We start from the raw sequence: 21,971 nt of genomic DNA, 5'->3' as shown, positions 1-21,971 counted from the left end.
TCACCAACTGGGGAACTCAAGTGTTTTGAATGATCGAGCTGTGAGAGTTATCACTCCTGTGGTAGTCAAGGTCTCTCCTTGTTTTCAGGCAGCTAATGTATAGCAGTGTCCTTGTTGATGTGAGCTTATCATGTGCCAGTCCCTTTGTGGAGTGTGAATGGACATCAGTTGCTCTAAACTTTGCACAGTGCTGAGATGGAAGGCCTATGTTTTCATTTTTCACTTGGTGTAAACTTGTGTTTACAGCATGCTCACCTTTACCCACTGTCTACCCCCAGCTGGTAGTTTTGCCTGGTCAGAACTAAACCACCCAAGGAATCAGCCCTAGGCTTGGCACCCTCTACTCATTTGGTCATTGGGCTATCCTAGCATGTTAGCTCAGTGCATCGAGGCCAGAGTCATCTCTCTATGAGTGAGACCATCTCAGGGCTTCTCTGTCTTTTTAAAGCCCAGTCCCTTGTTCTGGGAGAGCCACTGGCTTGTTCTGATGGTGGCACTGGTCAGTCCACACTATGATATTGGTGGCAGCCATAATGGAGGAAGCTCACCTGTGTGTATATTGAATGAGTTAACCTATTCATCCACTTCTTGGGGCCCTCCTGTGGGCAGGGCACTGGATGCTCCTGCTGACCATTGAGTGTGGGGCATCTTCCTCTTGGCTGGGGTTGAGCAGCCTTAGTGACGGTGAATGTATAAGCTGTGTAAATCTCCACTCTACTTCTTGGGATGTGTCCATAGGTATTTCCTTAATGAGTATTGGTTCATGTTCATACTAGTCAGTTGTGTTAAGCCCTTCATCTGCAACAATTCTCCCAGTGAATCTGGCACTAGACAATATTATTATCATCCTCTGCAGTGGAGGAGCCTCAGTGCTAATGAGAAGGCAGGGTCTAGACCCAGGCAGGAGAGCTGTGTTTGACTCTGAGCTCAGCTGTGTGACCCAGTGGAGATCACTTCCCTCCCCTGCTGGTCAGATTCCTCTGTTCTCATGATTCTCTGTCTTTCTCTTTGCTCATGTTTTGGGTAACATGGAGGTTTGTGTCTTGGGGCATTTCCCCTCAGTGAAGCAAGTAGACTCTGAGCTCCTCTCTGTTTGGATTTCCTAATCAGTCAAATTTTGTAAATTTGGGCTTGTCGACTTTGGCCATGTGCCGGCATTGCCCAAGTCAAGCTGCCTGCTATTTATGACACCAGAGGAAGAACTGCTATTGCAGAAATGTTGGGAAGGACATATGGGACTCCACTAACAATCCTTCACATTGAATAAGTTTGGTTTTTGAAAAAACTCACCTCTTCACTATTTTTTCATTTTATCCTCATCAGTGAGGAATTAGAATTAGTGTCTCAGGAAACATGTAAGTGTCCTGTGAGGGAGAAATAATAAAATTCTGTGCCTGTGACTTGAGTCGATGGCAGTATTGTTAGACATTGTCTTGAGAGGAGCCCATCGATAATTCTAGTAATAAATCTCTCATTTTTTAAAAGCAGTTGCCTAATAGGCCCCTGTTAACCCTACTGTGCTAGGCAGAGTGCTGTACGTTTTAGCAGGGGAGTGGTATGGCTAAGGAGATTCAAAACGTAGAACCCAAGTTATCTATCCTTTGACAAGCTGTCCTATGCTTGTTTCCATTTCGAAGGAGTTTCGACCTTTTCTCTTGCATATTGTTTGTTGAGAGTTCTTACCTTGTCTGGTGCCGATCGGTCAGTGTTGGTGGGCAAAAATTTTCAGGAGGTGCCTTACTCCTGCTTCTGCCTCCAGTCTGTCAGAGGAAAAGCTCCATCCCATTTTTATAGACCAGTGTCTCTCGGAAAAGTTGTTGGACATGTAGGGACACCATCCAAGCCTGCTGATAAGGGTGATGTGATACAGGCTGACTTCCAAGATCAGCACCTACTAATGGCTTTGATGTCTGTCAGTGTCTTTCTGAGATGTTCAGGGTTCTTGGAATTCTTTTGGAGAGAGCTGGCAGGTCAAGTAACTGTTCCCTTCTTTTTAATCTTCACAGGCCTGTTATCTTTAAAAATTTTTTTACATTTAGTTATCTTTTTTGGTCTGGGCTTTTCTCTAGTTGCAGCAAGTAGGAGCTACTCTCTAGCTGCAGTGCACGGGCTTCTCCTTGCTGTGGCGTCTCTTGCTGCAGAGCAGGGGCTCTGGGGTGCTTGGGTTTGATCTCTGGTCCCGGAAGGTATCACCTGCCTCGGCGCAACCCCGCCCGTGGGCCACAGTGACCGAGCCTCCGCTCTAAAGCCTGTGTTCCTCAACAGGAGAAGCCCCCGCAATGAGAAGGCTGTGCCCCGCAACTGTAGAGTAGCCCCTGCTCACCACGACTAGAGAAAGCCCACGTGCAGCAGTGAAGACCCAGCACAGCCAATAAATAAATAAATAATTTAAAGTTTTTAATTAAAAAAAAAAGAGTCTGGGTTAAGCATTCAGTTCAAAGGGATTAGACAGTCCCTCTCTCATGGGTTTAAGCAGCTCTCCAGCCACATGAAATTCCCCTGCACTCATCTAGTACTGACTGCCTCTTATGTGCCCCGCACTGGGCAGTCTTTGTCCCCTGTAACATGCTTATTATCTGCCGCTTCATGATAAAGGGCTCTGAGCCCAACTGAGCTGGGTAGTAACATCATGGTGAGCCCTCTCCTGGAGATTCTCAGAGTATATTTGCCTCTCTAGGCCTCTTTGCTGTCCACCGTAAAGGACCTGTGTGCTCATTCATTCCTGTATTGCCGCAAATATATATTGTACCAGGCACTGTTCCTGGGGGCTTCCCTGGTGCCTCAGAGGGTAAAGAGTCTGCCTGCAGTGCGGGAGACCTGGGTTTGATCCCTGGGTCAGGAAGATCCCCTGGAGAAGGGAATGGCTACCCACTCCAGTATTCTTGCCTGGAGAATTCCATGGACAGAGGAGCCTGGAAGGCTGCTACAGTCCATGGGGTCGCAAAGAATCAAACACGACTGAGCAACTAACACACACACACTGTTCCTGGAGGTGGTAGAAGGGTGTACAACTCAGACAGGGTCCCAGCCCTGATGCAGCTGATGGTCCAAGTGAGAGAGACTGATACTTGCCAACCTACCCACAGATGAGTGGATGATCATGGATCAGGGTCTGAGGCAAATAAAGCTGGTTCTGGAAGCTTCACTAGTTGGGATTACATTGGGCAGAGCATCTGGAAGGTTCTCTGGGAGTCCTCAGGTCAGGTGCAGGGCTGGCCCTGCCCTCTTTTCCTAGTGGAGAAAACCGGATGTCCTTGAGGCATCAGCATCACCTGGCAGGGGGGTGGTGGGGGTGGGTCATTGTTAAAAGTTTTAATTCTTGGATCCTCCCTTCCCTAACTCTTAAATACTTTAATAAGTTAGGGTTGAGGTAAAGAAATTTGTTTAAAAAGCCTCCACAAATCGTCCAGGCGAGTAGCCAGGTTTGAGAACCACTGGTCTAACGCATTCCATGCCCTTGCTTTTTTTTTTTTTTGCAGATGAGAACACTGAGTTTTAGAGAGGAGGTTGTGTATGTGCCTCAGGACACCAAGAAGTCCAGCTGATTTAGGATCTGAATGCAAATCTTCTTGCTATTAATAGATATCAAATCAGCTCCCCTCAAACCCACTGTTACTTTCTGCTGTGAGCCAGGGAGATGGGATCGTCAGTGAGTTCTTTCCTATCCCTGAAGTAAAGTGTGAAGCTCTCAGTGACCCTTGGCATGTGTACATGCATGTGTTCACTCAGTGGATATCACTGAGTACTTTCTCTTTGCCATGTACTGCGGTAGGCTGTGGGGACTAGGTAGTGGGCCAGACACGCAAGGTTCTCCTTCATGGAGCTCACACCTTAGTGGGGGACACTGTTAATAGGTTGACTTCTGATAGTGATATGAAAAACGATGGAGTGGGTTCTTTCTGGACAGGGTGTCAGGTGATGAATGATATTTTATCCCTGATGGGGGAAATATGAGGGATCCGGGCATGCAGAGGTCTGGGGCTTGGAAAAGTACAAAGAACCTGACACGGGCAAGAACTTGACTAGTTCAAGAGGTGGGAGGAAAGATGCTTGGCTGAAGGTAGGGAAAACTTCCCTGGGAGACAAGTATAGGTTTTACTCCTGCTCTGGACACCAGTGAAGGGAAACAAATATGAGCCTAGGCCCAGAGGCATCCTCAGTGCTACCCTGAGCTAGGAGCTTCTTTTTCAGGGGGACTTCAAGCAGGGTCATTACATGATTTGCTCAGCTCCCTTTCCTTTCCCTAATTACCCCAGGAATGAGGCTTGAACGGTGTCAGGAGCCTGCTGTAGTGCTCATCTGTATTCAGGATTTCAGTCTCTAGCCCAGACTTCTTCTCACTTATTATCTCATTTAATGGCTCCCTCAATTCTAGAGCCTATGCCCTGGGCCTCGGGCTTTTTCTGTATTTTAGAGAAGCCCCAGTCATCTGTTAGGTTCCTAGCACTCCATGTTCTGTGATGGGGTGTATCCTGACATGATCATGCCGTGGTATTCCCGCAGCTTTACAATGTAAGAGAAGGGGAGAGGGGGTGATTTGGACTCAGGGGATGGTTAATGTCTTAAGCCGGGAGTGGGGGCTGGGGTGGGGATTGGGCTGGGTCCCTGCCTTCAGGCAGGCTCAGCATTTTGCTGCAGGGCCCTTCCGACCTCACTGGTCTCATACTGTGAACCTCAGCTCCAGTTTCGGTTGCCAAAGGTCCCGTTTTCGTCTTTGCTGGAATGTCGGATGCCTACAAATGACAGCTGACCTTTTCTCAGAGGGCAGAACATGTACCTGATGATAGCAGAAGACAAAACCAACTGTCCTGGCTCTCATTTTTCTTGGACCTTTGAGGGAAAATGGAACCATCTTTTAAGTGAAAATCTGTGACACCTGTTGGTGGGTATGAACTTTGATTTCAGTGTTTCCAGTGATTCTTTGGAGCCAAAGAATGAACCCAACTCCATGGTCTGGAAGGGGCATATCTAGAATGCAACCTCTGATGGGGCCTCCTGGTCTTTGTCTCTCTCTCCTTGAACTTTAGGAGATGTGGCAGCCTTTGAATTCTGCTAATCCAGGATCCATGGGAGGTGTTTCACGCAGATGTGGTTTATCAGGCTGGACACAAGGATGTAGTTGTTCTCAAGCTCTCAGTGATTTGACCTGCTGATTCTTGAAGGGTAGGGCCCTTTCAAGTCTGGCTGAGACTTAGCCCCACAGGAGGCTGGTTAAGTGCCAGCCCTTGATGGCTTCTATGTGAAGATGTCACAATGAACCAGGTCAAGTTGGGGGCATCCTGTTTCCCATTGTCTCTCTCTCTCTAAATTCATTTTGGTATGAGTTATTTTTTTCTGGGGTTTTCATTTATGACACTGGATTTAGTGTTTTTTAGACCCCAGTTCTGATGCTAATGCTGTAACCTCCCTCTGTTTTCTCTACTGGATCCTAGGAGTCAGGTACAAGAGGAGAGAAGAGGGGAAGAATGACTGTAAGGCAGGACTATATTGGCAAATGTTACCTTTGATTCTTGGTATGTTGTCTTTTCCTTACTACTCTGTTATAAACATTTCCAGGGGTTTCCCTGGTGGTCCAGTGTTAAGAATCCACATTCCAATGGTCAGAAAACTGAGATCCCACATGCCTCGGGACAACTAAGCCTGTGTGCTGCAACTACTGAGCCTGTGCATTGCAACAAGAGAAGCCCGTGGATGCCACGATGAAGACCCAGTGCAGCCAAAAATTAATTAATTAGTAAAACAATTTAAAAAACTAAACATTTCCAATTTTCCTTTTGCTTTCATTGTTGTCCCTTGAGTTACTTAGAGGTTTGTAGTCTAATTTAGAATCATCTTCATGTCTCCTAATGTATTGATCTGTTATTGATTTTTAATTAATGATATTGTGGTTATGTATTTAAACTTTTTGCATTCTTTGAGTATTGTTTTATGTCACAGCATGTGGTCTATCTTAATGAAGAACTCATGAGCTCTTTGGCTATGTGTGAGCCAAGATGATGTAAGCCAGCCACCTGCTATGTTGCCCACTAATCACAATTTAAAACTCTGAACAGAATATAAAAGGAAAATGCCCCAAAGCTTTGAGAGTAAATAATAATAGGTAAGGGGAGGAGGTAAAAATTTTCAGGCATAAACTTCCTTTTTCCCTTCGTTTTCCTTCTTTGATTCATGGGGGGCCCCTGTGCTGGAAGTGTGCAGCACATTGGACTACAAAATCTCCATAAGATTTCCTCTGTTTTCTGGCTGAAAGTGAAAGTGTTAGTTGCTCAGTTGTGTCTGACTCTTTGTGACCCCATGGACTGTACTGTCCATGGAATTCTCCAGGCAAGAATACTAGAGTGGGTTGCCATTTCCTTCTCTAGAGGATCTTCCCAACCCAGGGATTGAACCTGGTCTCCCACATTGTAGGCAGATTCTTTACTGTCTGAGCCACCACGGAAGCCAAGTCATATGAAAGTGAAAGGGTTAGTCACTCAGTCGGGTCCAGCTCTTTGTGACCTCATGGATTGTAGCCCTACAGGCTCCTCAATCCATGGGATTCTCCAGGCAAGAATACTGAAGTGGGTGGTCATTCCCTTCTCCATTATTCTGGCTAGAGGACCGGATAAATGGGCTTCATTTGAGCTCATGAGATAATAGAAAATAGGTATATTGGTCTCTGCCTCCAGTTCCTGGCACAGAGCTCCTAAAATCCTTGTAAACTCCTAAGTGATAAGTGCACTAAGTGCATCTTTTGTTCTAATGAAGTGACACCGGATGGTGGCTCCTGGATGGTTTCTGGATAGGAGCTGGCCACCAGAAAGACTAAGCCATGATTAGAAGGTTGGAAATTTCAGCCTCATCTCCCATCCTCTAGAGAAGGGAGATGGACTGGAAATGGAGTTAATGATTGATCATGCCAAATTGAGGAACCTCCTATACAATCCCAGAAGTACAGGATTTGGAGGGCTTCTAGGTTGGTGAACAGATTTACATCAGGATGGTGATGCACCCTGGATCCACAGGAACAGAAGCTCCTGTGCTTGGGACCATCCCAGACTTTGCCCTGCATCTCTTCATCTGGCTGTTCATCTGTATCCTTTATCATATCCTTTTGTAAACTGAGTTTATAAACTGAGTTTCTTTGAATTCTGTGAGCAGTGCTAGCAGGTTAATCAAACCCAAGGAAGAGGGCCATGGGAACCTTCAGTTTGTAGCTGGTTGGTCAGAAGCACAGGTAACAGCTTGGGGATGCAACCAGTGTCTGAAGGACATTAAACTGTGGGCATGTGTAGTGTGATTAAAAAGAAAAATTTAAAAAATTAGCAAATATATATGTATGATTGTAGGGGCTATCTTAATATCAGACCAATATTGGTCTAAATTTTAGAACAAGATATTGTATCAGGGATCAAGAGAGACGTTATATAATAATAGAAGAGTCAGTTCACTGAGAAGCCATAGTAATCCTAAACATGTCTACATCTAACAACAGATCTTCAAAATACATGAAGGAAAATCTGACAGAAATGAAAAGAGAAATAGACAAACCCACAATTACATTTGGAGATTTCTTTGATTAACCAACAGATTAACCAATGATTAACCAACATTCTTCTTTCAGTTGATAGAAAAAGTACACAGAAAATCAAACACATGAAGAAGCTGAACAACACTTCCAACTAATTTGATTTAACTGGTATGTATAGAACAATCTACCCAGCAACAGAAGAATGCAGTCTTTTCAAGGTTGTATGAAGCATTCACCAACAGACTGTATGCTGGTCCGTAAAACAAACTTAAAAAAATCAAAGTATATTCTTTGATTACTGTTGTTGTTCAGTTGCTAAGTCATGTCCGACTCTTTGCGGCCCCATGGACTCCAGCTTGCCAGGCTGCATTGTCTTTCACTGTCTACCAGAGTTTGCTCAAACGCATGTCCATTAAGTAGGTGATGCCACCCAATCAGCTCATCCTCTGTCACCCCCTTCTCCTGCCCTCAGTCTTTCCCAGCATCAGGGTCTTCTTCAATGTCGGCCCTTCACATCAGGCGGCCACAAGAAACTTTCTAAGAAATAGACGTGCTTGATTGCATGTAGTCCTCCTTTGTCAAAATTACGTATATAGTGTCCTTCCCCCCTACCCTCTTTGGAACAGTCTCTCAGAGTTATGTGAGGTGCTGTCTCTGGGCTGTAGTTCTCATATTCCCCAAGATAAAACTTAACTTGCAGCTCTCATGTTGTGCATTTTTTTTTTAAGTCGATAACAGGATAGAAGGTCAAGATACAAACATCAATTGCATTTGTATATTAACAATTAAGAGGTGCATACTAAAATGATGACTACATTTTACAGTAGCTCAAAAAATAAACTATTCAGATATAAATCCCTCAAAACCTGTTCCTAAACAGTCTTTGTGTCAAAAACTACAGAGCTGATGAAATAAATCAAAGCAGACCTAAAAAAAATGGAGAGACACAGTGTTTATGGGTTGGAAGGTGTAATGTTGTTAAGAAGTGCATTCCTTACAAATTGCAATCCCAAGAAAATTTCCAGCAGACTTTTTCTTAGAAGCTGACCATCTGATTCTATCATTAATATTGAAAACCCAAAGCACTAGAATAACCAGAACAATTCTAAAAAGAACAGCAAAGTTTTGTTTGTCAAAAGAATGAAAAACAGGGGGGCCACAGATTGGGAGAGAATCTGAAGTTGGGCTTGTGTCCAGGACATGTAAAGAACTCTCAAAATTCAGCAGGCAAAAAACAACCCTGTGATGTTCTCTCCAGGATCTCACCATTAAAATTAAAAAAAAATTTTTTTTAATTTATGTTTAATTGGAGGATAATTGCTTTACACTGTTATGTTAACAGTGTAACATCGCGAATCAGTCATAGCTATCTATCTATATTAACATATCCTCTCCCTCTTAAGCCGGCCTCCCTCCCACCCTCCATCCCACTCCTCTAGGTCAACGCAGAGCATAGGGCTGAGCTCCCTGTGCTATATGGCAGCTTCCCACTAGCTAGCTATTTCACACATGGTAGTGTCTATATGCCACTCCTAATTTCCCAGTTCACCCCACCCTCCACCTTTGTATAAAAATGAAGTACCTATGGATCTATATATCTATCCCTCGGCTAGTACCACACAATCTTGATTATTATAGCTATGTAAGTCTTGATATTGGTAGACTGATTCTTCCCATGTTATTCTTGCTTTTTTATTTTTAAAAAATTTTCTACTGCCCCATGTGGCATGTGGGATCCTAGTTCCCTGACCAGGGATCAAACTTGTGGCCCCTACAGTGGGAGAAGAGAGTCTTAACCACTGGACCACCAGGGAAGTCCCTATTCTTGCTTTTCAAAATTACTTTTGACATCCTAGTTCCTTTGCCTTTCCATTATGAATTTTAGAATACTCTTGTTTAAATTATACCTTGCTGGGATTTTGGTAAAATAAATATTGATATTTATTTGGTAAAATAAAATCTTGCTGGGAATTTGATAAGAGTTTGAATTGTGTTAATCCTTTATCAATTTGGGCATAATTGACATTTTTACTATGTTGAGCCTTTCAATCCATGATTGTGGTATGTCCCTTAGTTATTTAGATCTTCTCTGATGTTTTTAAACAGTACTTTCCAGTTTTTAGCATAGCAGTTCTGTACATGTTTTGTTAGACAAATTCCTTGAAAAATAAAAAGTACCACATGTCGCTTGATATGCCATAGATAATTTGAGTACCACTATAAGTATTAAGGAAATTGAGCTCATAACTTAAAACTCCTCCTAAAGAAATCTTGCACCACTACACATCTACCAGAATGGCCAAACTGTGAAATACCAACAGCATGAAATACTGGCAAGGATATTGAGTGACAGGAACTCGCTGCTGGTGGAAATGCAAAATGGTGCAGCCACTTGGAAAAACAATTCAGCAGTTTCTTAGAAAATTAAACATACTCTTACCATATGGTCTAACAATTGTGCTCCTTGGTACTTATCCAAGAAGCTGAAAACTTATGTCCACACAAAAAAACTGCACATAAATGTCTATAGCAGCTTTATTCATAATTACCAAACTTGGAACTAACCAAGATGCCCTTCCTTCAATAGGGACAGTAGAATATTATTTAACACTAAAAAAGAACTATCAAGCCATAGAAAGACTTGGGGTGGGGGGTTGTTCCCTGGTGGTCTAGTAGTTAAGAATTTGCTTGCCAATGCAGGGGACACGGGTTTGATCCCTGGAAGATTCCACATGCTTTGGGGCAGTTAACCCCTGGTGCCGCAACTACTGAAGTTTGCACACCTAGAGCCTGTGCTTGGCAACAGGAGAAGCCACTGCAGTGAGAAGCACGTGAAACACAATGAAGAGCAGTCCCTGCTCACAACAACAAAGACCCAGTGCAGCCAAAAATGGATAGTTCAGTTCAGTCGCTCAGTCGTGTCCAACTCTTTGCGACCTCATGAACCCCAGCACGCCAGGCCTCCCTGTCCATCACCAACTCCTGGAGTCCCCCCAAACCCATGTCCATTGAGTTGGTGATGCCATCCTCCTCCTGCCCTCAATCTTTCCCAGCATCAGGGTCTTTTCAAATGAGTCAGCTCTTCAGATCAGGTGGCCAAAGTATTGGAGTTTCAGCTTCAATATCAGTCCTTCCAGTGAACACCTAGGACTGATCTCCTTTAGGATGGACTGGTTGGATCTCCTTGCAGTCCAAGGGACTCTCAAGAGTCTTCTCCAACACCACAGTTCAAGAGCATCAATTCTTCGGTGCTCAGTTTTCTTTATAGTCCAACTCTCACATCCATACATGACCACTGGAAAAACCATAGCCTTGACTAGATGGATCTTTGTTGACAAAGTAATGTCTCTGCTTTTTAATATGCTGTCTAGGTTGGTCATAATGTTCCTTCCAAGGAGTAAGCGTCTTTTAATTTCATGGCTGCAGTCATCATCTGCAGTGACTTTGGAGGCCCGAAAAATAAAGTCAGCCACTGTTTCCATCTATTTGCTGTGAAGTGATGGGACCGGGTGCCATGATCTTAGTTTTCTGAATGTTGAACTTTAAGCCAACTTTTTCACTCTCCTCTTTCACTTTCATCAAGAGGCTCTTTAGTTCGTCTTCACTTTCTGCCATAGGGTGGTGTCATCTGCATATCTGAGATTATTGATATTTCTCCCGGAAATCTTGATTCCATCTTGTGCTTCCAAAAATAAATAAATAAACCTTAAAAAAAAGACGTGATGAAACTTAAATGCATATTAGTAAGTGAAAGAAATCAATCTGAAAAGGCTACATACTGTATAATTCTAAATAAACTCACTCTAGGAGGAATAAGTTAATGAAAAAATGAAAGAAGAAAAGGGAAGAAGAAAGGGATGGAGGGTGGAAGGGAGGGAAAAAGGGAGGAATATTACTATTTTTTTTTAAAGTTTTGGTTATAGGGGATAGATGAGCAGAAAGTGCATAGTTTTCATATATTCCTTCTCTGTTGAAACAGTTTGCCCCATTTTTAACATCTCCCAACCCACTCAAGTATTCTTGCCTGGAAAATTCTATGGACACAGGGGCCTGGTGGGCTACAGTCCATGAGGTTGCAAAGGACTGAACATGACGGAGCACTCACACACACACATTAATGTGGTACATTTGTTACATCTGATGAATTAGTATTGAAAAATTATTATTAGCTAAAGTCCTTAGTTGACACTAAGATTCACGATCTGTGGCATAATTTCATTGCCCTAAAAACTGGCTCTGTTCCAACTATTTATCCCACATCCACACCTTGCTCTGGCAACCACTGTTTTTTTTTTTTTTTGTCTCCATTGTTTTGCCTTTTCCAGAATTCCACATAGTCAGAATCATACTATATATGCCTTTTCACACTGGCTTCTTTCACTTAGAGATACATCTTTAAGTTTCCTCCATATCTTTTCGTGGTTTAACAGCTCATTTCTTTTGAATGCTAAATACATTCCATTGTCTGAACATACCATGGTTTCTTCAGCCACTGAAGGACATTTTGGGGGCTTACAAGTTCTGGAAGTTACATACATGGCAGTTCTAAATGTCCATGTGCAGGTTTCTTTGTGGACCTAGGCTTTCAACTCATTTGAATAAATACCAAAGGGCATAATTGCTGGGTTATATGGTATGAGTATGTTCAGTTTTTTTTTTATTAAAGTGTAATTGACTTACAATATTAGATTCAGATATGCAACATAGTGGTTTGACTTTTTTATATATTATGAAATGTTCACTGTGACAGATCTAGTTACCAGCTGTCACCCTACAAAAGTATAACAATATTACGGACTAAATTCTGTATGCTGTGTATGTATTACACATATGTACATGTATTATGCTGTATATGTATCACAGCTTTGTTAGAAACTGTAAGCTGTCTTCCGAAGTGTCTGTACCATTTTGTCTTCCCACTATCATGGATGCGAGTTCCTGTTGCCAGCATTTGGTGTTGTCAGTGCTCTGTATTTCACCCATTCTAGTAGATATATCGTCATGAGTGTAGTCATATCTCACTGTTTCTGAGGATGGAGGTGGCCTTGTGTGAGCATAGCAGTCGATGAGCAAGAAGACAAGGCAGTTGACCGCCCAGCCCCCTTGCTGTGGGACTGGAGGAGTAGTGGGAGAGAGGAGCCCCTTATACAGGAGGAAACACTGCTGTCTCCAGCTGATTAGCTCGGGAACAGCACAGCTTGGTCCTCCAACCTCTGATTTTCCAAGAGACATTTTCATTTAAACATTTTCATTTTTCAGGTGAATTCCTCCCTACTTTAAGTATCGCTTCAAGTAACGTGTGTGTGTATGCATGTTTGTACCTAACTAACAGTTCTCCAAACCTTAGAAAGACCTTCTTGTCAGACAAGCTCAAGGCTCAACTTATCTATGGAATTCTGGCCTCCATTGAATAACACCTCCTCCTGTCATATGCATTGTGTTCTCTATTTATAAGATGCAAATAGCACATGGCAGGAAATTTGTAAAGTTCAAGTTCAGAGAAATATGGAAAAGGGAAAAGAGATTCTGAGTGACAGCATTTGTATTTCTTCTTTTTTTTTTTGCATACTGAATATAATTTTTATTTTGCTTTTGAAAAATTAGCAGTACCATCAAAAGCATTTTTTGTATACCATTACAATTTTTGAAAACTTTGTAGTGATCTCATGCGTGTGTGTGCTAAGTTGCTTCAATCATGTCTGATTTGTTGTGACTGCTTGGACTGTAGCCCACCAGGCTCCTCTGTCCATGGGATTCTTCAGGCAAGAATACTGGAGTGGGTTGCCATGCCCTCCTCCAGAGGATCTTCCCGAATCAGGGATCAAATCTGAGTCTCCTGTATTGCAGGCAGATTCTTTACCACTGAGCCACTGGGGAAACACCTAATGATCTCATACTTGGCTCTAATATTTCCTTTTTATTATTTTCTAGTTTTTTTTTTCTTTCCCCTTCAGAGGTATCTGTATTTCATTGTTCTTTAATATATCTATTCTTAGTATGATTAGGACAGATGGATTCACAGAAGTGGGCCCAAAACCTTGCCTCTCTTCAGTACTCCTCATGGTCTAGGTTTGCATTACCTGGGTGGTTGAGATGGGTGGGTGGGTGAGTCGACACTTTCTGTTTTCTTTTATATTGTCTGTTGAGTGTCTGGACCTGTGCTGGGCATGTCCTACTTGTCAGGACATGGTTATCATTGTCCGAATGCCTCACAGGGATTGTACATTACACTTAATGGAAACGAATACGTCATCGACCCCTGGCAGGCTTTTAGGTGTTATGGTTGAAGACTGGGAGATTCACCCCATGGTGCCAGTGCCATGCCTTGGTCATAGTTGGCACTCAGCATTGAGTGACCTTCACTACAGTGGGGGATCTGAGGGAGAGGGTGTGGGGTCCCTTTGGACAAGGTGTTCAGGGATGGCCTCCAAGTCAAGTGACATTATTGTATCAGAAATGTATGACATGAAGGATCCAAACATGCAGAGATTTGGGAGAGAAGTAATGGGCGCAGGATGAAAGTACACTGTGTCTTAAGTGGGCGAGAGCATGAATGCAGGCCTGGGGGACTTTAAACATGCTTGTTACATGGTTTGCTCAGCCCCCTTTCGTTTCCCTAATTGCCCTGGAATGAGGCTTGAGGGCTTCCCAGGTGGTGCTAGTGGTAAAAAATCCACCTGCCAATGCAAGAGACCTAAGAGATGTGGGTTTGATCCGTGGGTTGGGAAGATACCCTGGAGGAGGGCATGGAAACCCACTCCAGTATTCTTGTCTGGAGAATACCATGGACAGAGGACCCTGGAGGAACCTACAGTCCATAGGTTGGCAAAGAGTCAGACACAACTGAGTGACTTAGCATGCAGGAATGAGGCTTGAAGGGTGTCAGGAGCCTGCTGTAGTGCTCATCTCTATTCAGGATTTTCCAGTCTCTAGCCCAGACTTCTTCTCACTTATTAATCTCATTTAATGGCTCCCTCAATTCTAGAGCCTATGCCCTGGGCCTCGGGCTTTTTCTGTATTTTAGAGAAGCCCCAGTCATCTGTTAGGTTCCTAGCACTCCATGTTCTGTGATGGGGTGTATCCTGACATGATCATGCCGTGGTATTCCCGCAGCTTTACAAGGTAAGAGAAGGGGAGAGGGGGTGATTTGGACTCAAGGGATGGTTAATGTCTTAAGCGGGGATTGGGGGGGCTGGGGTGGGGATTGGGCTGGGTCCCTGCCTTCAGGCAGGCGCAGCATTTTGCTGCAGGGCCCTTCCGACTTCACTGTTCTCACACTGTGAACCTGGGCTCCAGTTTCGGTTGCCAAAGGTCCCATTTTTGTCTTTGCTGAAATGTCGAATGCCTAGAACAAATGACAGCTGACCTTTTCTCAGAGGGCAGAACATGTACCTGATGATAGCAGGAGACAAAACCGATTGTCCTGGCTTTTATTTTTCTTGGAACTTTGAGGGAAACAGAATCATCTTTTAGGTGAAATTTGTCATGCCTGTTGGTGGGTGTGAACTTTGATATCGGTGCTTCCATTGATTCTTTGGTGCCAAGGAATGAACCCAACTCCATGGTCTGGAAGGGGCATATCCGGAGTGCAGTCTCTGAAGGCCCTGGGGGCCTCCCAGGTCTTTGTCTGTCTCCCTCCTTGAACTTTTGGAGGTGGGGCAGCCTTTGAATTCTGTTAATCCAGGATTCATGGGAAGGTATTTCATGCAGGTATGGTTTACCAGGCTAGACACAAGGACATGTTTGTTCCCAAGCTCTAAGTGATTTGGCCTGCTGATTCTCAAAGGGTAGGGCCCTTTCAAGTCCAGCCAAGTCTTGGCTGGATCACAGTTCCAGAAGATAAGGCAGAGACCAATTCTTAATGACCTTTGTGTGAAGGTGTCTTAATAGGCCTGGCTGAGCCATGGGTATCTTGGTTGGCATCAGGCTTTTGACCTTTCATAGGTATTTTTAAAAAACTTATTTATTCACTTATTTATGGCTGTGCTGACTTCGTTGCTGTGCGTGGTCTTTCTCTAGTGGCAAGCGGGGCTGCTCTCTGGTTGAAGTGTGTGGGCATCTCATTGCAATGTTTCTCTCATGCACAGCAGTGGCTCTAGGGCGTGTGGGCTTAGTAGTTGTGGTGCACTGGCTTAATTACCTTGCAGCCTGTGTTATTTTCCCAGACCAGGGATTGAATCCGTGTCCCCTGAGTTGGCAGGCAGATTCTTAACCACGGGACCACCAGGGATGTCCCATAGGTGTGTTTTTACTGACATGAATACAGCCGTGTGCATACTTAAGTTTGTCTGCATATATGCTTGTCTATGTCATCTAGTCCCCTGGACCTTGTCAGTCACATGTAGCTTTCCTCCCTCAGTTTCCTTCTCTTGTGTACTTGCTCTCAGATCTTTGCCAGCAATGGGAATTCACAGAGGCCTCCTGTAGGGAACTTACATCCCTGAACTCTTCAGTTGCTTGTAAAATTTGGGTTAATTTTCATTTTTAGGGTACATATCTTTCATGAGATTTTCAGTGAGCTTTGTGCATTATCAAAGGTGAAAGGTTAGTGTTTTAGGAAGAGGCAAAATTTCTGTGCACAGGCTTTGGGGCCAGATAGACCTGTCTGTGAATCCTGGTTCAGCTACTTGCTCTTGTGTGGCCTTGGGCTGTCATCCAACCTTTTTTTGTGCATTAATTTCCTCATCCATAAAGTAAGGATAATATTGTACCTATCATAGGGTTGCCTTGTGGATCAAATGAGGTGAATATATCAAACAGTTAGCACCATACTTGGCATATATGCGTGGGTGTGTGCTAAATTGCTTCAGTCATGTCTGACTCTGCGACCCTATGGACCATAGCCCACCAGGCTCCTCTGTCCATGGGATTTCCCAGGCAAGAATACTGAAGTGGGTTGCCATGCCTTTCTCCAGGGGATCTTCCCAACCCAGGGATCGAACCTGAGTCTCCTGCATTGCAGGTGGATTCTTTACCATCTGAGCTACCAGGGAAGCCCCTTGGCATATATGAGTATTCCATAATTTACTATAGTCATCATCATGTAATTTTGCATCAGTTTTTTCATAATTTTTTTTTTTTTTGGTCTACCTTTCTCTCAGATTTTATACCATTTTCCTAGACTTTGGCAACTATTTATACTTTATTTTCTATAAGAAAATTTGGATTTGGGTTTTTTTTTTTAAACTGAAATATTGGATTCTTTATAATGCTTTTACCAGAATTAAGGCAGGCATAGAGACATTTTAAATGTCACTAAAGTTTTTACTTTCAATGGGAGGACAGAGTTTTGTTGACACATTCTACTACAATGATACATGTGAATATATCTTGTCACAGATACATGAGTGGTTTCAAAAGGTTAAGTATTTAAGACATTTGCAGACGTCTCTGTTTTGACTCTGTTTCTTTTCCACCAGTTGCCCCACAGATGTCAATGTGTTAGGCCTGTGGTCTCTGCTTTGTTTGTAGGTCAAAGCTGAATATGTCTGTGCCTAGAGGAGCTTTTCATTCAGTCTCTGAGGGGCTACACATTGCTTTTTGCTGCTTTCACTCTGAGTGACTTTACCATCCGTGGGCTACATTTCGCTGCTTGGAAGTGCAACAAGTTGGCTCCATATATAGCTATAGGTGTTGCTCTGATGGCATTTTACATATCAGCCAGCTTGGGTTTTATGGGGGTAGGGGTGGAGGAGTGGATGGATCTAGCTTTGCCTGAGATGGAGAGAGGGTTACGTCATGGAAATCACACTGAAAAGATACAAGACCGTGACCACAACCACAAAACCCCTGTTCATAAGCACTCAGAAAATGCTTTCTTATCCTTACAACAACCTGCATTCAGCAGCAGCAGCACATTACCCTCACCCACATCCCCATTTAGAGATGAAGAAACTGGGGCTCAGAGAAGCTGTTATTTCTCTACAAAAGTGGCAGGGCTGAGATTCAAGCACAGATGTGCCTGAAACCAAAGCCTTGACCTAGGACATGCCACTTGTCTTCTCGTGCCACTGGTCTGTGAGATTCCTGAGGGCTGGGGCATGTCTCACTCATCTTGTACACCCCTGTCTCCCTCAGTGTGCAGTAAACATGGAACAAATGAAGGAATGGTTGCATGAATGAATGGATCAACTTCTCAGAGCCTCACTTTCTCTCCCTGACTGTCAAATTGGCTACCAGTTCCTTGCCTGTTTCTCTTATGGGGGTTATGGGAGTCAGATAACACAGTGGCTCTGAGTGTGTAAAGTGACAGCCATATGTGAGGCAAGGAGAGTTCAGCCAGCCAGCCATCCATCCATCCATCCATCCATCCATCAGTTCATCTATTTATGTATTCCTCAGACATTTATTAAGCACCAGCTATGTACCAGGCACCATGAATGCATTAATGAGCCATGGTGTCTCCCCTCATGATTTATAGTCAGAGAGACAGACATAGACCAAGTAAACAGACCAATAAAATTCAATGAAATAAAGGACAAGTTGTGTTAAGAGTTTTGAAAGAAATGAAGCCTGAGATGACAGTAGTTGAGGGCCTCTCAGAGGAGATGGTTCCTTAGTTGACTTAAAGGATAAGAAGAAACTACCCAAGACAGGGTGAGCAGATGAGGGAGAGGGAACAGCTTGGGTCAGCCTGATGTAGGGAAGATCTGGTGTGTTTGAGCTACTCATAGGCCAGTGAAACTGAGGAGGATGGAGGGCTGATCTGGGGCCAGTCAGGAAGAGCCTTGTGGGCCGTGATGAAGACCATGGATTTTCTTCTGAGTTGGAAGAGGGTTTTAACCAGCAAGTGACATGATTCGGTTTATGTTATGAAAAGTCTATTCTGGCTGCTACTTGGAGTCCAGGGGGAAGGGAGCTGGAATAATCCAGGTGAGAGATGGTGGAAGCCTAGTTCAGTGTGGTACTGCTGGTGGATCTGAGAACCATTTAGAAAGTAGGACAACAGGATTGGACCAGGCGTTGGACTGGGTGTGGAGGAATCAGAGCCCTTAACTGGGGAGTTGTGGTCCAGGTGGGAAAGAGTGAGTGCCTTCCATGTTCTTCGTTCTGGGCCCCTTTCTTTCTTCCACTACATCTCTCCCCATTCTTTAGGCTATTATCCCAGTTGGTAAAAACATGTCCATCCTATGTCATGTCACTCAACACTCTGGGTTCTTGATGGCCTCCCTCCTGGGTGACTCAATGACTTCACTCCATGGAGCATAGAAGCTTCTCAGAGGTGCCCACTTTGGGGATTAGAAAGTGGAACGAGAGAGGGTAGAGATCCAGCCCCCTGTCTCATTCTGTCAGAGGAGCTCCCTTGTCATCTATTTTATGTATCAGATTTCTTTGTAAGCTTTTATTTGAAGACATGGGTCATGCCTTGAAAAATTGAAAATCACTTCTTAAAAAGATGTATTTCTTTATTTATTTAAGTTAAACTCTATGACCTTTATTTTTTTTTTCCTATTTATTTTTATTCGTTGGTGGCTAATTACTTTACAATATTGTAGTGGTATTTGCCATACATAGACATGAATCAGCCATGCATTTACATGTGTTCCCCATTCCAATCCCCCTTCCTGCCTTCCTCTCCATCCCCCCTCCTGCCTCCCTCTCCACCGATCCCTCTGGGTCTTCCCAGTGCACCAGCTCTGAGCACCCATCTCATGCATCCAACCTGGGCTGGTGATCTGTTTCACCCTTGATAGTATACTAGTTTCAATGCTGTTCTCTCTGAACATCCCACCCTTACTTTCTCCCACAGAGTCTAAAAGTCTGTTCAGTACATCTGTGTCTCTTTTTCTGTCTTGCATATAGGGTTATCATTACCATCTTTCTAAATTCCATATATATGTGTTAGTATACTGTATTGGTCTTTATCTTTCTGGCTTACTTCACTCTGTATAATGGGCTCCAGTTTCATCCATCTCATTAGACCTGATTCAAATGAATTCTTTTTAATGGCTGAGTAATATTCCATGGTGTATATGTACCACAGCTTCCTTATCCATTTGTCTGCTGATGGACATCTAGGTTGCTTCCATGTCCTGGCGTATTATAAACAGTGCTGCGATGAACATTGGGGTACATGTGTCTCTTTCAGTTCTGGTTTCCTTGGTGTATATGCCCAGGAGTGGGATTGCTGGGTCATATGGCAGTTCTATTTCCAGTTTTTTAAGGAATCTCCACACTGTTCTCCATAGTGGCTGTACTAGTTTGCATTCTCACCAGCAGTGTAAGAGGGTTCCCTTTCCTCCACACCCTCTCCAGCATTTATTGCTTGTAGAATTTTGGATGGCAGCCATTCTGACTGGCGTGTAATGGTACCTCATTGAGGTTTTGATTTGCATTTCTCTGATAATGAGTGATGTTGAGCATCTTTTCATGTGTTTGTTAGCCATCTGTATATCTTCTTTGGAGAAATGTCTGTTTAGTTCTTTGGCCCATTTTTTGATTGGGTCATTTATTTTTCTGGAATTGAGCTGCAGCAGTTGCTTGTATATTTTGGAGATTAATCCTTTGTCTGTTGCTTCGTTTGCTATTATTTTCTCCCATTCTGAAGGCTGTCTTTTCACCTTGCTTATGGTTTCCTTTGTTGTGCAAAAGCTTTTAAGTTTCATTAGGTCCCATTTGTTTATTTTTGCTTTTATTTCCAATATTCTGGGTCATAGAGGATCCTGCTGTGATTTATGTCTGAGAGTGTTTTGCCTATGCTCTCCTCTAGGAGTTTTATAGTTTCTGGTCTTGCATTTAGGTCTTTAAACTATTTTGAGTTTATTTTTGTGTATGGTGTTAGGAAGTGTTCTAGTTTCCTTCTTTTATAAGTGGTTGACCAGTTTTCCCAGCGCCTCTTGTTAAAGAGGTTGTCTTTCTTCCATTGTATATTCTTGCCTCCTTTGTCGAAGATAAGGTGTCCGTAGGTATGTGGATTTATCTCTGGGCTTTCTATTTTGTTCCATTGATATATATTTCTGTCTTTGTGCCAGTACCATACTGTCTTGATGACTGTGGCTTTGTAGTAAAGCCTAAATTCAGGCAGGTTGATCCCTCCAGTTCCATTCTTCTTTCTCAAGATTGCTTTGGCTATTTGAGGTTTTTTTGTATTTCCATACAAATTGTGAAATTATTTGTTCTAGTTCTGTGAAGAATACTGTTGGTAGCTTGATAGGGATTGCAGTGAATCTATAGATCACTTTGGGTAGTATACTCATTTTCACAATGTTGATTCTTCCAATCCATGAACACGGTATATTTCTCCATCTATTTGTGTCCTCTTTGATTTCTTTCATCAGTGTTTTATAGTTTTCTATGTATAGGTCTTTTGTTTCTTTAGGTAGATATACTCCTAAGTATTTTATTCTTTTTGTTGCAGTGGTGAATGGTATTGTTTCCTTAATTTCTCTGTTTTCTCATTGTTAGTGTATAGGAATGCAAGGGATTTCTGTGTGTTAATTTCATATCCTGCAATTTTACTATATTCATTGATTAGCTCTAGTAATTTTCTGGTAGAGTCTTTAGGGTTTTCTATGTAGAGAATCATGTCAAAAAGATGTATTTCTTAAGAAGACCTTCAGGGGGGATCATTTTGGGGAAGACCTTAGATCGCCAGAGCAGGTGAGCAGGGGAGGTGTTTTGGGCTGTTTGCTCCTTAGCTGAGCTTCGAGGCCTGGGATGGGGGTGGCAGCAGGGAGGGACCATATGGGGTGGAGAGAGCAGGAGGGTGGTCTTTGGAGCCCCTGTCTTGACTTCTAGCATTGGAAGTGGTGTTGCTTGGCTGGCAGAAGGGAGTGATCTCACACCCTATCAGGGAGCACCCAATGTTATCATGACGTTTAGTGGGATAGCAGTGTCTGCAAACTGCAGAGTGACATGCATCTGGTAAAGCCATAGGAGAGGAATGAGGATCTTCTAAGGCTTGAGGGAGAGGCTCTGTCCTGCTTGGGCAGGTCATTCCTGATGACGAGCAAGCCGGGGTCCTGAGGAAGTCTTCATTCAATCATTTTGCACTTAGTATCTACCTTGTGCCAGATGATGTGGTCACACACAGGTGGGAAAATTCTGGGCTGGGGGTTAAGATTCGCGTCTCCTCTGGGAAAGCATGTTCGAGCCTCCACCTTATCTTGGGTGTGTCATACACACATCAAGGGTGAGGTCCAAGATCAGGACAGTCCTGCCCTCCTGCCTGAAGTCCTCCTGATGGCTCCTGCACTGGGGGCTCCTGTGGGGGACTTTTTTCCTTCAAGGTGAGGCTTGTAAAACAGGTTGAGGAGTCAGGTTAAGAACTCACAAGTGGTCTGCTCTGGGCTCCCACCTCCCCCTACCATCAGGGACCCTGCAGCAGACCTGTGAGTTCCCCCATTATTTGGACTGCATGGTAGAGAATCAGCCCCCAGGACGGCCTCCCCAGCAATTTCTCCAGTTTCACGGGCCATCTGGGGTTCCAGAGTGTCTGACTACCTATTCATTCTCAAGACAG

General features: G+C 43.6%; 1 protein-coding gene and 1 long non-coding RNA gene across 2 annotated transcripts in view; both read left to right on the top strand.

Moving 5' to 3' along the window:
• CDK5RAP1 (CDK5 regulatory subunit associated protein 1) overlaps positions 1 to 3,695 on the top strand; it is a 63,534-nt gene extending 59,839 nt beyond the window's left edge. The window contains exon 17 of the transcript XR_011489604.1: positions 3,480 to 3,695. The gene's annotated coding sequence lies outside the window, so the exon portion shown is untranslated. The remainder of the gene's footprint in view (positions 1 to 3,479) is intronic.
• A 907-nt stretch (positions 3,696 to 4,602) lies between these two features.
• On the top strand, positions 4,603 to 8,209 carry LOC139036751 (uncharacterized). The gene is made up of 2 exons (XR_011489605.1): positions 4,603 to 5,163; positions 5,557 to 8,209. It is a non-coding gene; the product is annotated as an uncharacterized lncRNA (long non-coding RNA).
• Positions 8,210 to 21,971: the final 13,762 nt, after the last annotated feature.

Source organism: Odocoileus virginianus, chromosome 9 (genome assembly GCF_023699985.2).
Source record: "Odocoileus virginianus isolate 20LAN1187 ecotype Illinois chromosome 9, Ovbor_1.2, whole genome shotgun sequence".
Lineage (NCBI taxonomy): Eukaryota > Metazoa > Chordata > Mammalia > Artiodactyla > Cervidae > Odocoileus > Odocoileus virginianus.
Note: the sequence above shows the minus strand (reverse complement) of the source record. Positions and strands in the feature narration are given on the sequence as shown.